Here is a 23,453-nt window from a genome sequence, read left to right as displayed (position 1 = left end):
CGCTCACAGATTTTGAGGGTCAGGAACGGGAAGAGGATGGCATGTCTTCGCTCCACGATGTTTGGGGTCTGAGCTGGTAAGACCTTCTGGAAGCCCCTCCAGCGGTTGGGGGCTGGTGGGGCTGTGGTTGGGGTGGGCGAGGGGGTTCTCTTCCAGCATGGCTTCTTACTCACATCTGGCGCCCTTGAAGGTGGGGCTCAGCCGGGACCGTCGGTCCAGCATCATCTCCCTCTGCTTCTCCAGGAGGCTGTGTTTCCAATCTCACCTCCTGACTCCTGGGTTCTGAGGGGAGTATTCTGGGAGGGGAAATCCCTTTCAGGGCCGGGCCCCCGAAGTCCTGAAGCATCATTTCTGCGGCACTGAGGGGAAGAGTCAAAAACTTGGAGGCGTTTCTCCCCCCAGATCTCCAAAGAGCAGGTGCTATTTTATTCTTTTAACCCGATCCTCAGATGCAGACGGTGGAGTTAATTAAACTCAGTTAATTGCACGCTACCGTCCTCACACCGCCGGTCCCTGCAAAACCCGGCTCGTTTATGTTTGCATCTATTTATCTTTTTATTTATTTTTCCCCTTTAATGCCCATCCTCCTTTTCTCATAGGCAACATTGTCATGTATGTGGCATTTATCTTTCTGTCTGTAGGTGTTCTGCTGTGATATATAGCGCTTTGTGTGTGCACAGTTTAATTTACATAAACGGTGCTATTTCAGAGATCTCATTCCGCGTCTTACTTTTTGGATTCAGCCTTGGGTTTTAAGATCTAGCGCATCGTTTTGTGTGTGTGTGTGTGTGTGTGTGTGTGTGTGTGTGTGTGTGTCACAGCTCCTGACTGCTGCTAGCTATGCTGGGGTCAGTGTCCACTGTGTGCTCCCACTCTCTTCTCCAGTGACGGCCACCCAGGTGCTTCCATTCTCTGCTGTCTGCTGTGACAATCAAAGCAAGCCCTGCTCCCCTGCTGGGCCGGTGGGAGGAACCCTCTGGAGAAACACATCCAGGCGAGGGAGGGCTGGGTCATATGGTTGCATGTGTATCTGATTCTCCCCTCCCCCCCTGCAGCATTTCGCTGCCCCTAGCGGGTGTCGACATTTCCCAACCCCTGCCCCCCTGACACCCGCCAACTCTTGGTGTTTCCCAGCTTTAATGAAGTCTCATTTCATTTGATTCTTTTGCTGATTACTAATGAGTCTGAACACCTCTTCGTATGCCTCCTGGCCATCTGCAGATCCTCTTCAGTAAGTGACGTTTCATATTCCTTGCTCATCTCTCTATTGTGGTTCCTAACTTTTCTGGCTTTTCGGGGACAAGTGCCCTTCGGGTTTGTACCGCATCCACCCAGCCACGTCACACGTTGATGTTACTTACTGTTCCCTGGAGGCAGGGAGTTGGTGTCCCCTGGTGGGAGAGTTCTGCAGGAAGGCAGCCCGGATTGCAGCTGGGACCACCTCCCTGAGGCTTTGGAGGAAGGGTGGGGGTGGTAGGGGTCAGGGCAGGTTTTCTTGTTAGTTTCCTTTGCTGGTTGTAACAAATGAGCACAAACTTCGTGGCTTAAAACAACAGAAACTTACTCTCTCACAGTCTTGGAGAAGTTGGAGATCAGTTGCACTGAGCTGAAATCTCTGTGTCCTGAGGTTGGAGCTCCTTCCTGAGGCTCTAGGGCTGGATCCTTCTTGCTTCTTCCAGCTTGGCTGCTGGTGGGTGGTTTTTGTTTTCGTTTGTTTTTGTTTTTACCTGTGGCCGCATCACTGCAGTCTCTGCCTCTCTGGTCACATGGCCTCTCCTCCTCCCTGTGCCTCTTCTCTCTTTGCTTCTCGCTTGTAATAAGGTTTCTTGTCATGGCATTTTGGGTCCACGCAGGTAATTCAGGATAGCGTCTTCATCTCCAAATCCCTAATTTTATCACATCTGCAAATATTTTACCATATAAGGTAACATTCACAAGTTCTGGGGTTAGGAATGGATATTTTGGGGGGGGACACCACTCAGCCCACTATAGGAGGCTATGCTTAATTTGAGCCTGGAAAATAAGGGTGGAGGGAAACACATTTCCATAAAAGTGACAGAAGTGCAAGGAGACATGACAGCATTGTGCGGGTGGGGGGTGGGTGGGATCTGAGGATTGAGGATGTCTGGGCCAAGGGCCCGAGTAGGGGCATGGTGGGGGTGGGGGGCGGGGGGGGGTTCATGTTGGAAGCAGAGCAGGGGTGAGAGATGGGAGGATCTCAGCAAGTGAGCTGAGCAGGTAGAGATGGAACAGCAGGCTCTTACGAAGTGGACTTAGGAAGAGTAGGTTTATTTGTGTGTGTGTGTGTGTGTGTGCAGCTTTTCTTTTTCTACGTCACTAAAATGTACATCCCTGAATATGCAGCCTCTCAAACAATGTTGTAAGTGCCAAAACCACCTAATGCCTCCTTGAGATAAACCCAAGAGTCTGTACAGGGAGTCAAGAGTGTTTGAAGGGCTTACAACATCCATATTGGAGGCTTGTCGTTGAGCAGAGCTTAATTTTAAAAGTCTGACCTCCTGAGGATGTTAGAGTTTCTTTCAATATTTGGTATGGGCCAAATAAACAGAATTTGGCTTCCACGAGGCAATTTTTTGGAGCAGTTATTGTGTGTCAGGCGGTGTCTTGAGGGACAGAAACATGAGTGTGAACGAGACCAAGGCCTCGTGTTCCTGGGTCCTGCAGGAGTGACCGGTGCTGTAGAGACCGTGAAGCTGTGCGGTCGGCGTGCGTGTTGGGGGGTGCAGAGGGGTTGTCCTCTGTAGAGGGTGGTCAGGTAGGAGAGGTTGTAAAGAAGCCAAGCCAAGTTTCCACCACTCGGCTCTATGACCTTGGGTGAGTGACGTAACTACCTCTGCTAATTTTCCTCCCTGTGCAAAATAGATTTCTGGTGGCTTCAAAAAGTGGCTGCAAGTTCTTTGAGAGGTCTGTGTCCCGTTTCCTTGGATTTAGGTGGCCTTGTGACTGACTGCTTGATCCACACAGTACAAAGGAAGTGACCCTGTGACTTCTGAGGTCGGGTCATAGAAGACCATGCGGCTTCTGCCTCATTTGCTGGAACAGTTGTTCACGGGGCTCTAAGATGCCTAGGAGGAGGCCAACTACCATGACGAGGACATTGTGGAGGGGTCTCTGGTCAACAGCCTTCAAGCCATCCCAGCCCAGGAACCAGACATGTGAGTAAATGAACCTGTAGATGATAGCGGGCAGCCCCCCCGCCATTGACCCCTAGCCATTTGAATCTTCTCACATGAGGCCCCAGACATCATGGGGCAGAGAAGAGCCTTTCCACACGGTGCCCCATGGGTGTCCTGACCCACAGATTTTGTTTGCCTGATAAAATAGTTGCTGTGATTTCCTTACATTTGGAGTTGTTTGTTACACAGCAGTTTGAAAGGGGCAATAGATACTTACATCACTGGGCTGTTGTGGGGCTTAAATGGGTTAATGGATGTAAATTTAAAGGAAGTTTGTGGATTCAGTGACTCCAACCTGTGTCTAATTTAGCACTGGAGATTGCTGAGGAGAGTGTTTCTCTTTCAACAATGATTTGATAAGATTTCCAGAATTTTAATTTTGGTCTTTTCCTTGTCCTATATATTTGCTCTGTTAAAAAAAAAAAAATTAGGTCCCTACTTTCCTCTCTGGGAATATTGTAGATAATTGGTGTTGCGCCTACCTCAGCATGGGACACTTTTAACATGGCCTCTTTGGTCTCTGTAACCATGGGCAGTCAGTGTGTCACATCCAAGGAAGTGCCTCATTACTCTAGACCCTTACATAATTAAATAGTCAGCATGGATCAATCGATAGATTATTTCCAGCCCTCAGAAATTAACATTTCTTTTCCACAAGTGTGGTCTTTGGAAAGTAGTATTAAAAAACATTGGAGTTTGTCCTTGACTTTGGACACCCACCTGCAACTGTCCCATTTTCCTAGAGTTGTAGAAAAATTCTCAAAAGAATTGTCTGGACTTGTCAGCATTTCCTGTCTTCCTACTCCCTCTCAATGCATTCCAAGCAGGCCTTGGCCACAGGACTCCACTAGACCCAGCTTCTATCAAGATCACCCGTGGCCTCTCTGTTGCTAAATCTAGTCATCAGTTCAGCGTTCTTAGCCTCAGCCTCAGCCGCCACCCTCAAGTGGCCTTACCCACCCACCCGTGCATCTTGTGGCACAAATGATTGTCCTCTCCTTATGGAATCACTCCCGCACTTGGCTGCAAGAGCCTCTCTCTCCTTGGGGCCTCCTCCACCTTGCTGGCTGCTCCCAGTCTTGCTCAATAAGTCCTCCTCACCTCACCTCTTGGATCCTTAAATGTTGGAGGACCCCAGCAAAGCTGTCTTTGCCTTTCTACTTTTTCCTGTTTCCAAAGTGTTGCACATTTTTACAATGTTATCCGTATACCAAAGACTCCAAAGTGTTAGCTCAAACCTGTATCTCCCCTCTAGACCCCAGACTTTTATATCCAACTGCCTGCCCAGTTGGCATCTCGAACGTAACATGGTCAACACTGAACTCCTGGTCTCTCCCAAGACCAAGGGCGTGCCTGCGTCCCTTTCTTAGTAAATCACTATTCCCTTCTTCAATTCCAAGTGATCGGTTAGGAAATCTAGACTCATCCTTGACGTCTCTTCTCTTCACGCTGGATCCATGAACAAATTCTGGTGGTTCCCCCTTTAAAATGCAGGAAGAATGTGACACTTCTCTCACCTCCACTGTGGGCATCAACTCTTCATCTCTCACCTCAGCTACTGCAGTGGTCTCTAACTCCTCTCCTGCATCCGTTTGTGTTCTTGGTGGCCTGTTCTCTGGGTGATAGTTTAAAAATCTGTATTAGATTGTCAGACTCCTTAGCTCAAAACCCTCCAGTAGCTTCTCATCATATTCAGAGCAATATTCAAAGTTCTTACAGTGGTTCTCAAGGTTGATGAGTGCCCTGACTCCCTGCTGCACCTCCGAGCTCATCACTGGTTCTTTCCTGCTGTCACTGCTCCAGCACATGCTGCCCTGGCTCTTCCTCGCGCTGCACAGACACTTCTCCCTCCACCTGGAATGCTCTGCCCTTGCATTATCCCTAATGTTATTCGTATCTCTGTTCAAAAGTCCCTGTGTCAGGGAGGCCTCCATGAACACCCACCTGAAAGAACTTTCTCTCTGTCATGCTCAGTCTCCTTTTCCTGCTCTGTCGGTCTATCAACTGTCTGTCCGTCCGTCCATCCATCCATCCATTCATCCATCCATCCATCCATCATCTATCATTTCAGAACAGTTTCAGATTCAGGGCAAATTAAAAGGCAGACAAAAAGATCTCCCATCTGTGCACAGCCTCCCCCATTATCAATACCCCTACCACCCCAGAGTGGTACAGTTATTACAATTGATGATAATGCATCATTATCCCTCAAAGTCCAAGCTTACATTAGGGTTCACTCTTCATGTTCTACATTCTGTGGGTTTTCACAAATGTATAAAGACATGTACCCACCATGCGAGTAGCATATGGAACAGTTTCACTGCCCTAAACATCCTCAGTGCTCTGACTATACATCTGTCTTCCACCCCCAAGCCCTGGAACCCCTGATCTTTTCATGGTCTCCATCGTTTTGCCTTTTCCAGAATGTCATATATTTTGAATCCTGCAGTATGTAGCCTTTCAGACTGGTTTCTTTTACTTAGTAATACACATTTAAGTTTCCTCTATGTCTTTTCATGGCTTGAGTTTTATTTACAGAGATTAACAGAACCTGACATATGTCTTTATTGCCCATCTCCGGCCACTGTATTATAAACCCCCTGAGAGAGGGATTGCTTTATTTTTAGACAACAGTATCCTCTGTAGCTGGAACAGTGACTGGAACATGGCAGGCATGCAAAAGCGATCTGTTGAATGAGTAAATAAGCCAATTAATGAAAAAAATTCCTCTTTGCCATGGTCCCAGTATATAGAGTATTCTTTTAGATAACGTAGAGGAAAGACACCCGTAAACTGCAAAGAATTTTACAAATTCCGGTAGTTATTGTTGCTGCCTATTGGGAAGAGTCCTTGTCGCCATGTCAAGGGATGGCAGAATCTCAGATTGGAAAGCAACTGGAGAGGCGGCCTGTGTAACTCTCTATGATCCCGAGACATCTCCAGATATTTCACCACCACTAAGAAGCCCATCATCTACCCCTTTGAACAGCCTTGGTTTCTTCATTCTTATATTTTGAGTTGAAATTTCCACCCTTTCGCTTCTAGTTTTTGATCTTAATGCTGCATCAGGAACCACAGAGCGCTAGTTGAATCCCTGTCTTCATGACAGCCCTTGAGTACTGAAGATAACTGGCCTGGTCCCTTTTGAATTCGGTTCCCCAAGGAGAACACCTCTTGTTCCATCAGCTGCTCCAGGTGTGACGTGGCTTTGAGATACTGTCCCCTCTCCTGAACGCAGCTGGGTCTGTTCCTAGTTTCCTCCATGGAAGCACTGCCTGGGGGTGAACCTGGCACTTAGGTCCTGACCTGATTGCTTCGGAGCTCAGGTCTCTCTCTGCCTTCTTGTTAAGGGCTTGCACGTTTGATGAATATTGGCAGGATTTGTTTAGTTTTGGGGCTTCTGTTTCCCATGGTTGCTTGCGTGGTGCATGCACTTAGACTCTAATTCTCCTTCTCTTTCTCCTCCTCCTCCCCCTCCTTCCTTTCCTTCCTTTTCTTCCCCCTCTCTCTTTCTTCTCTTCTTGTTCCTCTTCTTCAGTGGCAGTTGCTAAGTCCTCTCATCTAGACCTCAGCCTAAATTTTTAAAGTACGTGGGCAGGACTTTGCATCAATCCCTGGACATGTACTCTCCTTCCCCCCTTGACAAATTTTTGAACATTTATCTGTCAATCATCCCATGCATTTGCTTTGTCTTCGAGTTTGGAGTCACCTGCCTACCGGGCAAGCATGCCTTTTTCTGTCTTCTTCCAAACTGATGAGAAAATTGATTGGCTCTCTGCAGGAACATTCTTCAACCTTCCGTGAATTCACCACCACCTCCAACATTTGTGAAGATCTCAGTTCTCCCCATTGCTACCAGAATGTCGTAGGAGACCTCAAAATCTTTGCTTGCTATGCATAGAACATTTCTGCTTTCAAACCCTATTAGGAGAGGGAAATCCATGCGTTTGCCGAGCCTCACTGTAGGTAAACCGATATTAACTTCTTCCAATTCACGGTGGCTCCTTGAAGCTCCTGTGAGACCATCGGATCCTGGCACTCAAGAACGGAGTCTCAAACACACAGCTTGGCCCACCCACCTTAATAACCATGGTAGCTAAAATAGCACTTGCCAAGTGCTGGATACTGTTCTAAGTGCTTTGTGCGTTAACTCAAAGACTCCTTGCAACAACTCTAGGAGGTAGTTGGTATTATTATCCCCATTTTATGGATGAGCAAACTAAGAAACAGGAATGTGAAGTAACCTGCTGAAGGTCATTTAGCTGACAAAGACTAGAGCTGAGCACTCTACTTCTAGAGCCCAATGTCTTTTCCCTCTTTTGCTTGTTGTTCATGCTACCGTCTCTTCCTATCTTCATCCTGGCCTCTGGTTTAGCTCCTGACCCTCTAAGATGTGTCATATGGCAGAATGATTGTCAGCAGGGACTTAGGAATTCAGGTGCTGCCCCTGCTGGCTGTGTGACCTCGGGCAAGTCATTTAACACCACGGTGTCTTGTTTTCTGTAGCTTTATTAAACTGGTGATTAAAATAGCCAGTCTATCAGACTGTGATAAGGGTTAAATTGACTCCTCTATGCCAAGTGTTATGTATGGTGCACACTCTCCGTGCCCCACACAGTCAATATTGTTGTTGTTGCTGTTCTTATTATCTTTGCTCTTATCAGCTAGTCCTGCGAAAGGTCTGTTTAAAGCTTAAGCCACTGGAGGAGCTTGAGTTGATCACTCTGCCCATTGGCTCCACCAGACCTCTGGGAGCTCTTCTGCCAGACTTCCTCAAAGGTGTCCAGCCCTCGTGTCTGGCCATCCATCCTGGGCTCATGACTTAGATCCGGATGGCCTGATGCTTGCCATCTGTATTCCTAAGTGTCAGCATTTGGCTTTTTAGTAATATATTCTGGAAGTTTTTTAGAGTTTAACATCCAGGTCACTCTTGCTTTTGGTCCTAGCGTCAGATGAAGCATGCTTTGAGTCAGCCTTACTCAGGCTTTCTCTGTTTGCTTTTCCAGCTCAGCGGTGGTCTTCTCTTTGGGATTTGGGCTTTGTGAATTTGGTGGGGTGCCCTTGCACAGTATCCCCATGTATCTTGCCTTTCCTTCTCTGCTTAGCATTCTTGTTCTACTTTTCGTGGGAAGAACACCGCAATGGAGAGGGGGGAGGTCTGCGGGAGAATAACCCAGCTCTCCCCAAACCTTTGGAAACCTACTGCCTCCGCTTTTCCCAAAGCACTTCACGAGCTTCCCAGCATTATTCACACCCCCTCCTCTGATCCTCTCCACGGGCTCCTATCCACAGGGTGAGGGCCACTCATACTAACATTTTCCCATTTCCTTAGAGATTTTCAACAAATATTTTGATTCCAACATCACCAATTTTTTTTTTTAATCGAGAAAAGAGAATTTGTAATTGCTTTTAGCATGGTGTGCTCTTTGAGATCTGGCACTTTTTCTTGTTTGTTTCCTAGAGTTTCTGAATGGGAGATGTGCAACGATGCTTCATTAAAGATGCATAGGGGTGTCAGGCTAACAGCACGCTCTGCAGAGAGATGTGGGTCCAAATCCCATCTGTCTCTCACTAGCTTTGTGACTTTGAGCAAGGCACTTAAGTACAGTTCCTTGTGTTAAAACCAGGCTGACTTCCTCCCCATCTTGTGGGGTTTGTACAAGGATTATATGAAATCGTGCCTATGAAGCATTTGACACAGCCTGTGTGTCATTTCATGAGACCAGCAAGCACTCAGATATGGCTTTTAAATGATAATTATGGTCACATGTCGATTATCCACTGTGTGATAAGCCCCGCAGCAGATGCTTTGTATCCATTGTTTCCATGAAACTTCACATAAACTTTACCAGATAGGAACTATGGTATGTATTTAACAATGAGAATGCTGAGAGCCAGAGAGCTTATGTAACTGGCTTTTGGTCCACAGTTAACCTTAGTGACAGAGCGAGGTGTCCGCCTGGACCCATGTGTTCCTGGTGCACATGCTTTTTTCAGTCTGTTCCTCAGTCTGTCACTTATAGTTTTCTCTGCTCCAAACACGTCTGACTTTTCTTCTAAGCTTAGTTCCTGATCATCTCCTCAACAAGCTCCACTCCAGCCAGATTGATGTCCTAATGTTTGCGAAACGTGCTGTGCATATTTCTCCAACGTCGGTCAGTTCATTAGTTCCTTCATTCAACCAATGGCTCTCGAGCACTCTGTCTGGGGCTGGGCGACAAAGATGAAAAGATTGGCACTTTGCTCAGGGGGAAGTTACAGAACAGTGAAGGTTGTATAAAAGGATGTTAACAGGAAACTTTGAGCTGAGACCCTAAGGGAACAGATTATCACATACCAGAATGTGCTATGAGACGGACCGCCCGGAAAACCTCTGCAAAGTAGGTGGTCGGGAGTCAGTTGGTGACGTCATGAGCCCCTCATCCCCATCAGGATAGGAAGGCGCTGGGGAAAGAGGACTCGATGGCTCGAGTAGCTTGCGGGCTGGGCTCTGTGATGCTCTGAAGGGGCAGGGGTGACGTGCTTCCCCTCACCTGTGTCTGCGTGGGTCTGTGTGCGAGAGGGCCTTCAGCAGGACCACTCGGACAGGTGCCCACTGAGTCCTCACACTGAATTGTTACAGGAGAGAAAAAATAAGTTTCTCTTGTGTGAAAGCACTGACACTTGGGGGGGTGTTTGTTAACATGCTCGGTATAATGACCCAGACTGAGTAGTCTTTGAGGAAGAAAGGAAGAACGTCGGGCTTCGTTTCCCTCATTTGTCAAAAGTTTATTTATTTGGAGAGAGTTTATTTATTTTGTGTGCATGAGTGGGGGAGGGGCAGAGAGAGAGAGAGAGAGAGAGAGAGAGAGAGAGAGAATCCCAAGCAGGCTCCTTGCTGTCAGTGCTCAAACTTACGAACCCCGAGATCGTGACCTGAGTCGAAATCAAGAATCGGACGCTTAACCCACTGAGCCACCCAGGCGCCCCGTTTTTCCCTCATTCTTGTGCTTCCCCCTCATTCATTCTCAAATCTCTCCTCTGTGCCTCCAAGCCTCTGACTTACCCATTTTGGAGAACGGGGAGAGAGGGAATCATTCCCTATCTTTTCCCCTTCTATTGACTAAAGCTTCAAGGGTTCTTCTCATGTGTGCGGGGGTCACCCTTCAAGTTAGGGGGTTCAGGGCTACGTTGAAAGCTTATTTGTTGATTATGTATGCACTCGGACTTCAGTCCTTTGCATGTGTGTATATATAAATTATATATGTGTATATATGATATATTTATAATGTAAATATTATATTACAGTGTACATATAAAATGTGTGTATATAATTAATATATATGTAACAACATATTTTATATATCATAAGTTATATATATAAATTTTTAGCCTATCTAGCCAGTAGATAATTATTTGATGAAAATTTCAGGCTTTTGTAAGTTGAGGTTGGGTTCATGGTCAGGGAGAAGGAAAACAAAGTGAAATGGGAGAATTAGTGAACGTTCTCACGGGAGAACAAAATCCTCCTGCATCGATGGAAATCCTCCTGCATCGTCTCTCCGAAGGGCATCTAATGGGCAAAGCATGGACAGATGATGGATGCAAAGAGACACTGGCATCTAAGCACAGAGTAAGGAAAGCTCAAGATGTCAGTTAGCAGAAGCTTTCATAAGTGCAAAAGCTACAAAACGACCTGTACAGAACGTGAGTTAGATGTTCTGAGGAGGGAAGGGGCAGGTGTGGCTTAAGGGAAGGAGCACAGGGTTCGGGAAGGGGAAGCAAACTCCCATTCTCCGCCCGGTTTGCCTTTGACTATCCCATAAATCCTAGAAGTCACCAGATCCCCCCAGGCTGCTGTTCCCTTTTCTCTCCCGTAAGAACCACCTCACAGGGCTGCTGCTGAGACTTGCCCAGCACTCAGTGCTGTGAAATACCAGAGCCAGGCCTCCAACGTGGTGCCTCCTGCTCTGGGTGCTATAATCTTGTGGCCTTACTTTTGCTGTCACGATAAGTTGCCTAGATTTGGGGCAACTTCTGAAGGATTTCGACAGCCCGGTTGAGGAATTTAGACATGACCTGGAGGTAAAGGAGGAACTTCAAAGACAGTGAGGGCCACTGGAAGCTTGCAGATTTGGGTTTGTTAATCACAGTGCCTGGGGCACTTTCCGGATTTCTGGTTATCTTTGCTTTGTTAGGATGCAGAGAACTTCTGGAATTCTGTACTCATTCTCTAAAGGCTCACCTCATGTCCTCCTAAAACTTTCCTTTGGGGATATGATGACTGCCCCTCTACCTCGTCTGGGTACAAGGAGTGTGATTAATTTTTTTTTTAATATAATTTATTATCATGTTGGTTTCCATACAACACCCAGTGTGAGAGCGTGATTCTTATTATCCTGTGCCTGTGGCCTCATTTTGCACTGAGCCATAAGGATGCACTGCCATCAAGGATGCCTGAACCCCTAGGATATGGTAGGGGCTCCCCCTACATGGCCCTTCAATCCACTTGTCTCAGAGTTTTAACATAACTGGGACCTGGCTTCCCAAGGTCCAATGACAGGTGTGACGGTGTTGGCTTTGGCCAGACCAGTGAGTAGAATCTTCAGGTGAAAGTCAAGCCCATCATCTCAAAGGGTCTTACTGACAAGACAAAGGAAGCCCATAGGCTGATGAAGGCCCCATTGATTCTTTATGACCTTAATAGCTATTTAGAATGACAAAGGCAGACTTCTCTATGGACACAAGAATCTCAAGCAGAAAGGGGCAGACTTTATCTAATGAAAAAGCCTCTGAGTGCTCCATTAGCCCAGGCCTAGGAAGACCCATTGCTGAATCAATACAAGGAGGGCTTTTTTCTTTGTTTAAGCTCTTGAAAAGTATTGTGAATTTAAAACACAAGCAATTGTAAAAGTCAAAGGTATAGAAGCTTCCTGTTATATCCTAGTCCGTTTGTAGGCGTGCCTATAAATGCTGAAGCTAAGAGCTTGGCTTCAGAGGGGCCTGGATTTCGAGATGCAGTTACAGAGGCTCAGGTGTCTTGACCACTGTAACCATCCCAGACATAAGTGGGATTCTGAGGGATGAGAGGCACACTCGTCATTAATGGCTATTCAATAAGCAAAGGAAAGGGTGGGTCAGCTTCTGGGCAAATGGAAAAATTTTCTCTTTGAAGCCACTGCATGGAGGTTAGGAGAAGGGAGGTCTGTGCCAGTCTGTAAGCACTCACATTAAAAACAAAGGCACCTGCTTTTCCTCTTGGTGTCATTTCATGGGGGCCCTACAATCCACTTGTCTCAGAGTTTTAAGATAAATCTCCACCAGGACTTTCCCAGTTCCTTTGGTCTCTTAATATCAGCAGCTAACTTATGTTGTGTGCTCATGATTTGCCAGCATTGGCCAAGAAACGTCCAGATGTTATCTCAATCCCTGTATAGGGCACATACTTAACAAAAATCCCATTTCATGAATGAAGAAGCTGAGACTCAGAGATGATGAACTGTATTTCAAGGTCACTCAGCTGGCAAGTGGCGGCCAGAAACTTGGGTGTTGGGAGCGACCCTGCTCCCCACCATGGCTGGTTCTTAGAATGGTGTCTGACACAGACAGATCTTCCAAAATATTTGTTAAATGCAGGACGGAATCTGACTTCAGGGCCTTTGTCGTTATGCTTCCCTGCCTCAGAGCTGGCAAGATCCTTCTAGGGACTTATCTGTCAGAGAAGGAATGTGACTCTTCTTTAACTACACTCAGTAGTTACCCACGCTGCTGGGTTGTTCTGACTGGCCGAGGCATGCCCCTAGTCTAAGGAGGGATTTTAGACAAAGGTATCTGAAAGAAGAAGGGGTGGGGGTGGGAGGGGATAGAGTCAGCCAGTAGGCAGGAGCCCAGGGCTATCCTCTGGAGTCTGTCAGTAAAGAACTATGAGTTTCTAGCTGTCACATTCCCTCTTGAAGCCTGGTTTGGATGATCTGAAATATGAATTTGTTTTAGCTACTATTTATCAGTAGCCAAGGATCTAGGGGCGGGCTACTGGGTCTCTCCAGGAAACCCAGTCATCATTTTCTCCTCGGAGCATTACCCGGAGACCAGAGCACAAGGTGCCTCACACATATATGGCCATTTCTCAAAAGCGCATGGATGAAAACTTACGTCTGCACAAAACTGCACACAGATATTTATAGTAGCTTTATTTATGATTGCCCAAACTGGAAGCAAGCAAGATGTGCTTCACTAAGTAGGTGAATAGAATATTATAGATATTAATATTATAGACAACAGAAGGGAATATTACCCAGTGCTAAAAATAAATGAACTATCAAGGCACGAGGAGACATGGAGGCAGCTTAAGTGCATATTACTACGTGAAAGAAGGCAATCTGAAAAGGCTACAAGCTATATGATTCTAACTATATGTCATTCTCGAATAAGCAAAACTATGGAGACAGTAAATGATCAGGGGTTACCAGGGGCTGAGGAGAGGGAGGGATGAATTGATGAAACACAGAGAACTTTTGGGGCAATGAAACTACTCCACATCATACTCTAATGTATGTAAGTACACATCATTATACATTTGTCTAAACCCATAGGATGTACGACACCAAGAGTGAACCCTTCTGTAAACTATGGAGTCTGGGTGATTACGATGCGTCCGTGTAGGTTCGTTGACTATAACAGAGGTACCTCTCTGGTGTGGACATTGATACTGGAGGAGTCTGTGCATATGTGGGGACAGGCAGTACCTGAGATATCTCTGTACCTCCCTCCCAATTTTGCTGTAAACCTTAAACTTTTGTAAAAAATGGTCTGTGAAAAGAACGAAAGAAAAAAACAACAATGCATGGGCACTGTGATGACAAAAACACACATTCGTTTATAGTTTACAGGATTTAGACAGAAAGTTTTGCTCCGATGTGCCAGTGAGTTGACAATAGAGAGAAGAGTAAAATTATGAGGAAATTATGTTGAAAAGGTTCTCATACCTGGAAATACGGCAGGTCGACTGAAGGAGACGGTGTTGGTGCTCTGTCCCAGTGTTCCCATCCAGAGGGGGGCTCCCGAGGGCCGTGAGGTGCTGTCGGTAATTACGGTAGCTGTCAGATGACCTGGCCGGGGTCCCTGTCTATTTAGTTTTGTCCACTCGCCTCATCTTCTTCAGGGGAAAGAGGCGGTATCTGCGGGCATCGGCAGCGTGCCCGGCAGACACTTCATCTCCATTCCACAACTGCTTCTGCAGGTAGACCTCTTTCCCTTCTCAGTTTGCTAAATCACGCCCACCCTTTCCTGTCCAGGGTCTGGCTCTGGTGCCTCTTTGCCTCGAGGACTTGTACGCTCTTCGGCCCACCTGGTTGACCCCTTTGGAGGTCCCCCCGGTTCTTGCTTCCAGGAGCACCCACTGTGTCCTAGAGAATTTGGTGTCTCCCAGGGAGCCCTGGGTCCCTCTCCTTCCTTGTGCAGAAAAGCCAACTGAGGTCACTTGCCCGAATGTGGCAGGTTACCAGGGACAGAGCTACAATGGAATAACGTCTCTGAGAACCATGAACGTGTGTGCTTTTTCATGTGTGTGTCAGGAAACCCATAGATCCCACTTTGCTGTACCCTTTTCTGAATCAGAGTGGGATCGGAGACCTCTGAGTAGTGTAGACACTGGAAAAATTAAAGAGCGGCAAACAAAATGGTTTGGCTCCTTGTCCTTCAGGTTAGCAGAAGGATCTTTCTTTCCCTCCCCTTTTCCTTCCATTCTCTAACCCAGGGTTTCTGAACCACAGCGCTATTGGCGTTTTGGGCCCAATAAATCTTTGTTGTGGGCAGCTGTGGTGTGCATCGCAGGATGGTTAGGAGAATCTTTTGGGACTACCCATCAGATGCTGGTAGCACCCATGCCTCCAGGTTGTAACAATCAGAAATATGTCCACACTTTGTCACATGTTCCCTGGAGAGCAAGATTACCCCTGGTTTAGAACCACTGCTCTAAATGTGTATCAAATACCTGCTAAACCCCTCTCTTTTCTGTTCTCTAAACCCACATGGGGCCTCTACTCCACGACGAATAGCATTCTAATGGCCGTAAAACTGCTGGGCTTCCTTCCGTCCCAACTCCCTCGCTTCCTTTTGTTCCTCTTATAAGAAATCATGACTTTGGGGAGAGCCGCTTACAGGAAACCATAAAGTCATTCTCCGCGCTCTCACCTTGGCTGTGAAGATAACACAATCAGCCCACAGAGGCAGGGTTTTGGGAACTTCAAAGTGGAACCGGAGGGAGTGGAGGGGCAGGAGCTGGGAGCTGAGGTCTTATCTGGGGCTTGAGTGTTCTCACCCTTATCAATCCAGAAGGAGGGGTCCTCGGGGAGAGCAAGTGGGAGTCAAAGGCCAAGTTGAGTCTCACCTGTCTTGAGACTGAAAGGGACCAGGAATAAGGGAGGGCTGAAGGCAGGAAAACCAAGTAGGAAGAATCCCAACCCGAGGGGAATTCAGGACCTCCTCGGACTCATGCTGACCTGGATGGGACGCCGGGGTTCTAGGACCACAGCATCTGATGGTTAGAAGGTCTTGGCATTAGTTTCAGGAGCACCAGCCAGGTGATTTTGGGGCCTCCACCCTGGGGCCCTTCCCTGGGGAGGTGTAGGATGAGGGGCAGCTGCTTTGAGACCTTCTAGCATAGATAAGGAAGGCCCGAACACAGACGGTAGCAACTGGAATGGGTAAGTGAGGGTCTAAGCAGCAGGAATTTGCTGCAGTTGAGGGCAAATCATTTGCAGAGGTTTGAGGAAGGAGCAAGAATCGGAGATAACAGTAATAAATGCAAACCTTTATATATCACGCGTGACGTGCCATACATGATGTGTGTGATGCCCTTTATGTAAATATTCACTCATTTCATCCTCCCAACACCTCTATAAGATAGGTACTACTGAAGTACCCATTTTATAGATGAGGAAACTGAGGCACAGAGATGGTTAGTAATTTACATATCACAGAGCAAATCAGAAAGGGAAATAGGACCTGAGCCCAGATAGCCTCGTTCTAGCACTTGCGGTTTATAACCACTGAGCTATCTGTCACTCGGCAAGCAGAACTTGGACAGCCAAGTAGATAGTAAAAGCATGAACTTGGGTCTGGCCTGCAGGAAGAAGAGGTTGGAGGGGGAGAAAACAATGGCTTCGGCCTTGAAAATGTTAGGTCTGGTATGTGCATGGGAAACCTAGGGGTTGTGCCTGGAAGGTGGGGCTGCAGCTCGGCCATAAACTCGGCACAGAGGTCCACGAAGCCATGACTTGGAGCTGTGAATCAGGAGCTGTCTGCCGTGAGAAGACAAGAGGACCAGAGAGCCCTGGGGAGCTCCACCAGTGGATAGCAGGTGGAAGAAGAACCAAGAAAAGAGAATGGAAAAAAAAAAATCATTAGTGTAGGGTGGTGCCCTGGAAATCCAGGGTAAAGCGAGTTTCAGGAAGGAAGGCAAGGTCACTAGGGACAAAAGCTGTAAAAAATTCTTCTAAGATAAGAAATGAAAAGAGATATTGTTCTTCCAGGATCTCATGGGTTTCTAATTGATTTCCCCAACCAGTTGGTAAATGTCTTGAGGCAGATATTATATCTAGTACTTTGCTGGGTTCTTCTTTGGGTCTTTGCATTTTCTAGTGCAGGGCTATGCATGCAGAGGGCATCCACCAGATACCTGTAGGTTGATGGTCATTCACGTTGCTGTTGCTTTTTCTCCTTATTAAGACGATGGCATGTTTTGTAAGTTGTCCACATCTGTTGAGGAGGAAATACGAGGTTTCAAGTTGCATACAGCGTTGGCTAGCCCATAACCACCAGAATTGCGGTTGCTAATGCAGAATATTGGCCGATCTAGAATGCTGGCTCTCTCTTCTTCAATGATAGAGATAAACAGAAAAGCTGCTCTCCGTTGAAGACCTACTGTGTGCCTGACTCTGCACCGCAGTGGACATTTGACATTTGCAGTTCAGATCTTCACAACCTGACGAGCTGGGTATTATTATCTTCTTGTCCAGATAAAGTGACTGTGTGGGAAGCTTGTTGCCTTGCCGGGGACACATGAGTAGGTCCAGCTGCCAAGATAAAGACCCAGGTCCATATGGCACCAAAGCCCTGGGTCTCAACATGCCCTGAACTGAGCTTCTTCTCATTCCCTAAACTGCCGCTGCCTTGTTTCAGATGTCACCACCATTTGGGTGGGTTTATGCCATAGCTTCTTATTTGTTCTCCACTCTTCCATCCGGCCTCCTTCCCCAGGATCCGTTTTCCAAACTATAGCTGTATTAATTTATCTGAATGCAACCCTGATCATTTAAAAATCCTTCAGTGGCTTCTGGGATATGACATTCTAGCGGTAAGCCCATCCTCCTCAGCATACCCTGTGGGGCTTTCATCATCTGACCCCACTTGCTGTTCCAGGCCCTTCTTGGCTCCTGCCTTATACTCTCTTCTCTCGGGCCAAACCAACCTCCTCTACTTCCCTGAAGATGCCCTTCTCTCATTTGGCATATTCTGTTCCCCGAAGTTTTGTGGTGCTCTTCTTCCCTTCCGTCCTGGGCCAACTCACACTTACTCTTTAAGCTTCAGTTTACCCCCTCCTCTCGCAAGCATTCCCAAACCTTCTGAGACCGTATTAAATGACCCCCCTCGATGTTCCTCCTCTGAGCACCCCAGCATCCTGGAATTGTCACCGTGCGTCCTGCTTGCCATCTTCTTCGGGTGCCCTCACTTGGTTCTGAAGTCTTGACAGACAGAGATCACGTATGACCCCAGCTCAGAGCAAGAGCTAAGGCCCTGCTTGTTACATAAGTGACTGGGTTTTGAGGGACAGCCAGCACCAAGGTTGGAATGCAGGAACAGGAAGGATGGCACGGGGAAGGGCAGACAGTTGGGCTAGTTGGAGTGTAGGCATCACCACGGGGAGTTGGTCAAGGCTTCTCCCAAGTTTACTTCTTCCCGCCACTCCTGAAGGCACAGGGGATCCCCTGCCTCTGCTTCCAGACAGTGATAATCCTGTTGGACCCGTCTGGGCCAAAGCTTTGCCTGGAGTCTCATCTTTGGAGTCCTTTTTTTTTTTTTTTTTTTTTTTTTGGCAAGACAGACAGGAAACACTTGACGGTGAGGTTCTCCTCCTATGGAATGTGTGTTGCGACAGAACTGAGGTCCAGATGGAAAATGCCTCCGAAGTCCTAAGCCAAGCTGGAAAGATAGGCTGATGATAGTGAAGTTTATCCTTCCATTTTAAAAATAGTTGGCAGTGAAAGTAATCCAGGCTCCTGCATCTGAAGTGTTGTAAAAATTAGCAAGACTCCAGGGCTGAAAGGAAAATAGCTGTGGTAAAGAGAAAGAAAGCTATCTTCTCCTCCCTTATCTCTACCCTCCCATCTTCAGATCGAGGGAAGCATTTCTCTGTTAGTGGAAACACGATGCCTTTACTGAAAGGAATGTCTCATGGTGGAATTTTGAGACAGTAAAACAATAAGGGAGACTCTTTCAGGGCAATTAGGCCCTTCAAGTCACACTCAAGGGGCAGCCACCGACTTTTTCTGCTCGTAAATGCAGCCCTGTGTGTGCCTGTGTGTGACGCCATAACCCTGAACATCTCATGGAGTTTCAGCTGGCGACACGCTTCCACAGACATCGTCTGAGTTGGTCCTTCCAGTTGTCTGGTAAGGAGGGGATTACTGTCTTCTCTCCCCATTCTGGAGAAGAGGAAACTGAGAATCTGATTTGTCCGATATCTCTCAAGCTTTCGGGCAACCTTGTCTTCTTCTCTCATCGGCTATGAAGCACCGTCATGGCACCGGCTGCCATTTTAGCCCCGGTGATACCATGTTTTGTAAGGCAGGTAACGTCCCTGTCTTCACCCAGCTTACATTCTACCTGAAGGAACAATAAACAGGCGACTAAGTAGATAAATAGGACCATGTGCTTTAAGGAAAACAAAGCATTGGAACCAGATAGTAGGCGCTGGCTGGTAGAGGATGGAGAGGGGGTGTATATGCTACTTCAGAAAGGGTGATGGGGGAGGCCTGGAGGAGGAGATAAAGGTAGAATCTGAAGGAAAACAAATTCTATGCTCCCTTCTTACACCCACACAGCAGGGGGCTCCTGTGGGGACTTTGTCCCACATACCTCTTTAAAAATTTTTTGTCTTTAAGTAGCTTCTAAGATCCTCTCGTAGAAATTGATAGTGGCCAAGAGCATATTTCTCGGGGTCCTCTAAAGAGGACACTCGGACCTTCGTGGTGACAGCTCAGAGATGGGGAAGATGCAAATGCAGGCCCCACCCTGGCAGCGTGTAGGCGGCTGTTCTGGAAAATAAAAACATAGGCTGTTTACAGATTCAGGAAGTTGAATTGTTTTATGGACACAGTCATCAAAGGCCAACACGGCCGTGTTTCTTGATGACATCTTCCAGAAGCTATTCACCTGGATGATAGAAGGCCGGGAGGAAACTTAACAGTCTCCAAATATTTGGAGGCCTGTCATGAGTAAGGAGGACTGGCCTTGTTTGGGGTGGCTGCAGGGAGTGACAGTAAAGCCAGTAGCAGGAAGTGAGGAGGATGAAGGCACCAGCTTGGTGTTGGAAACAATTTTCTACACTTGATCTTAGCTAAAAGGCCAAGAAGTGATGGAAACAATTTTCTAAACTATTTTTTTAATTAATTAATTTATTTTGAGAGACAGAGAGAGCAGGGGAGGAGCAGAGATTGCGGGAGAGAGAGAATTCCGAGCAGGCTCCGCATTGTCAGCATGAGGACTGATGCGGGGCTTGAACCCACAAACCGTGAGATCCTGACCTGAGCAGAAACCGAGAGTCAGCTGTTTGACTGAGCCACCTAAGTGCCCTGGAAGCAATTTTCTAACAATCTCAGCTGGCCAACAATGGCATGAGATCACCTTGGGAGGGAGAAAGATACTTCCCTCTGTCACTAGAGGTGTGCAGGTAGGGACTCCAGCTCAATGACTGATTTGTTGATTGGTTCATTCATTTAACTAGTGCTTACTAAGCGTCTTCTATGCACTAGGCACTTGGATCCAGTGGCGAACAAGATACACAAGGTCCCTGCTTTCATGAAGTTTCCTTTTTAATGGTGGAGTCAATCAGGAAAGAAGTGAAGAAACAGATAAAAAGATAGTTGTAGCCAGTGATGGGTGTCATAGCGCAACAAAAGGGGATGTACAAGAACAACTGTGTGTTTGTATGTGCACATGTGTGCTTTTGTGTGTATGTGTGTGTGGAGTGTCGAGTGTGTTATACTTCATACTGCGTACTCAGAAAAGCTGTCTCTGATGGGATAAGCCTTGAGTAAGTCCTACATGACCAGCAAAGGTGAAGGCCCAGACTGATGCTCTCGGGAATGGAGAGAGGTCCGTGTGGCTGGGCACTGTGAGCAGAGGGGTTAGGTCAGGCAGGGACCAGATCATGCAGAGCACTGTAGACCATGGCAAAACAGTTGGGTATTTTATACAGAAGACAATGGGGAGACATAGCAGGGACATTTTTTTTTTTTTTTTTTGGGTGAGAGGTTGGACTAGATGAGTGTTTTTCAACTCTGATGGTACACTGGAATCACCTGGGGATCCAGAGTTGGGATCCGGGGTTTTATATGAACCCCAAGATTCCTTTTGTGGTGAAGGTTTAAGGTACCTATATTGGCTTCCCCATGAAAGTACACATTTTGCTCAGGGCATATGAGAATGTTACGGCCCATGGGACTTGTGCCAACGTATTATCTGCGAGCCGGTTGGCTGGTATGGGTGGGTTCTAAATAAGTTGAATTCATTTCAACAGTTCTTCGGTGGATTGTCTTCTGTGTGCCAATCTCTAAGCATGCATAGGGTCTGGCACCTAGCAGGTGCTCCATAAATGTTTGCTGAATAAATCAATGGATAAATGTGTCAGATGTTCCACTGGGCGCTGGGGAAAAGAGACAGAGAAAAAAGATGGAAGACGATAGCAAAGATACCTCGATCTTTCCTGTATCCTAGGAGAAGGACGGCAGCAGGGTATTTGCAAACTGGTATGAGAAGGATGAAAAGATGAGATGTGCAAGGAAAGGGCTTTTGGTTTGAGTTTTTGTTGGTGTAGCAGGATTCTGTGGGTGCTCGTTGGGAAGGCAAAAGGCAGAGGGTTTGGGTTCTTCACTTCCCAGCCTGGCGGGTTCTGGTTTCTGGTTTCTCAGAGGAGTTTGCCCCTCACTTTGTAGGGATGACCAAGAAAACACTGGGTGGTCAGTAGGGACTCTGCGGCTCCCCCGGAAGTTCAAGCCTCTTGGAACCAGCGCCTCTGGGCTCTTTGCTTTGGCAGGAAGATGGAGAATTTGGCCAACTTGCTCAACAGAACATCTACAGCCACCAGCTTTGGTAGCCTGTCACAGGGCCAGAGCTCTGTGTGCTGCCTGTGTTAAACCAGGCAGATGATCACCAAGTGTCTGGAAGCCGAGGACCAATCAGCACCCTCCCCTCCCTATTTTAATAATCCAGGAGTGGGTTTCTGGAGTTGTCCCTTATCTAATAAAATGTTCAGGAATCTAGCCTAAACAATCAATTCCTTTCCAGGGGCCACTTATAGAAGGTACAGTTTTGGTGTCTGAAATTGGATTTAAACTTTTGGCAAATTCCAGGAGGAAGGGAGGAATTCCAGGAGGTAGGGCTTTTGATTGTTCCTATTATGGTCCAGACACTGCTAGATGTGAATATCCATCACTATACAAACTAGTTCTCAGGTAAACATTGTTGTCTCCATTTTCAACACAAGAAACCAGAGCTTCAGAGGTTAAGGAACATGGCCAAGGCCATAGAGCTTAGTCAGTGGCAAGATTTGATCCCAAATCTGCCACCAAAACCCAGGCTGTGTCACTATATCTCCTTCTGGTCCAGGACTGCCCAGTAAGTGCGATGTTTTTCTTTTAACGCCTGCACAGTGGGCGGAGTCCCACGGGTATCTTGGGCATTCCAAGTGCCTGGGTATGGGACAATGCCATTCTTGAATGACTGTCTTCTACTCCCAGGAAATTCCAATTCAGTTGGTTTGGGGATGCAGCCTGAGCCTTCGATTTTTATAAACTCCCTAGTTAAGGGTTGGAGGCAGCAAGTGGGACGAAAGCAGGAGCCTCAATGGCAGGGATGGGGCAGAGGTAGCTGGGGGCTGCTCCATAAATGTATGCAAGCAGTCTAGACTACGATCTAATATCAGAGTAGTGGGTGGGACCCAGATATGGGAGGCTTTCAATGGTTGGTGATGAGGAAGGAGAGCTGTAAAAAGCCCTGTGAGAGTTCACTTAGTAAGGGGAAGGGGGCACCAGAAGAAATCAGGCCTCCTAATGAAGGAGGAAGAGTGTCTGCGGCCTGGGAGGAGCCCCAGTGAGGTGAAGATTTCAAGGGTTCCCGAGAGGGGCTGAGATATGGCCTAGCTAATAATTGTGACAATGATGGGGACGGTGATGACATCTCTGACATTTACTAAGTGCTACAGAAGCACTTCATCTGGATTCTCCCCGGAGTGGTTTGAATGGTGGCCCCCCAGGAGATCCGTCTGTGTTGTTATTCCCAGAGCCTGCGGATGTGGCCTTATTTGGACGAAAGGGGCTTTGCAGATACAATTAAGGTAAGGATGTGGAGATGAGATCATCCTGAATTATCCAACTGGGCTCTACATCCAGTGACAAGTGTGCTTATGGACATGGGGAAGAGGAGAAGGTCCCGTGCAGGTGGAGGCCGGGATGCAGTCACAAGACAAGGCATGCCTGGACCCAGCAGAAGCTGGAGGGGCAAGAGAGGCTTCTCCCCTGTTGCTTCTAGAGGGAGCGTGGCTCTGCTGAGAGCTTGAGGTCACACTTCCGGTCTCTAGACGTGAGGGAATAAAAAGTTTGCTGCCCCGAGCCCCCGGGGTTTGTGTTAATTTGTTGGGGCAGACCCAGGAAAACGTTCCGCCCCTTCGTCTTCACATGTCTGCGGCTGGCACTGTTATTTCTTCCATCTCACTGGTGAGGAAATGGAGGGTCAGAGGTTTTGAATGTTTTGCACAGAGACTGCAGTAGGTGGGCATGAGATGCACAGCCAGAGAACCAGCCTCTGGAGCTCAGGAGCATTTGTGACCGTCCACGGGCTCCACAGGGCAGGGACAGTCTCCTGTCTTTCTCCTGGGCCCGAGGGCCACACAGGTGCCAAGGGCTCCTGCCTGACTGGCATGGTATTTTTTTTTTTAATGTTTATTTACTTTTGAGAGAGAGAGAAAGAGAGAGGGAGACAGGGAATCTGAAGCAGCCT

At 47.3% G+C, this 23,453-nt stretch overlaps 1 long non-coding RNA gene across 1 annotated transcript in view; it reads left to right on the top strand.

Moving 5' to 3' along the window:
• The first annotated feature begins 1,034 nt into the window (after window positions 1–1,034).
• Window positions 1,035–23,453, top strand: part of LOC123383106 — a 28,938-nt gene continuing 6,519 nt past the window's right edge. Inside the window, exons 1-2 of the long non-coding RNA XR_006592473.1 lie at window positions 1,035–1,231; window positions 2,953–3,176. This is a non-coding gene — a long non-coding RNA (uncharacterized LOC123383106). The remainder of the gene's footprint in view (window positions 1,232–2,952; window positions 3,177–23,453) is intronic.

This window comes from Felis catus, chromosome F2 (genome assembly GCF_018350175.1).
Source record: "Felis catus isolate Fca126 chromosome F2, F.catus_Fca126_mat1.0, whole genome shotgun sequence".
Classification (NCBI taxonomy): Eukaryota; Metazoa; Chordata; class Mammalia; order Carnivora; family Felidae; genus Felis; species Felis catus.
The sequence above is the reverse complement of the archived record's forward strand: the minus strand, read 5'-3'. Positions and strand labels throughout refer to the sequence as shown.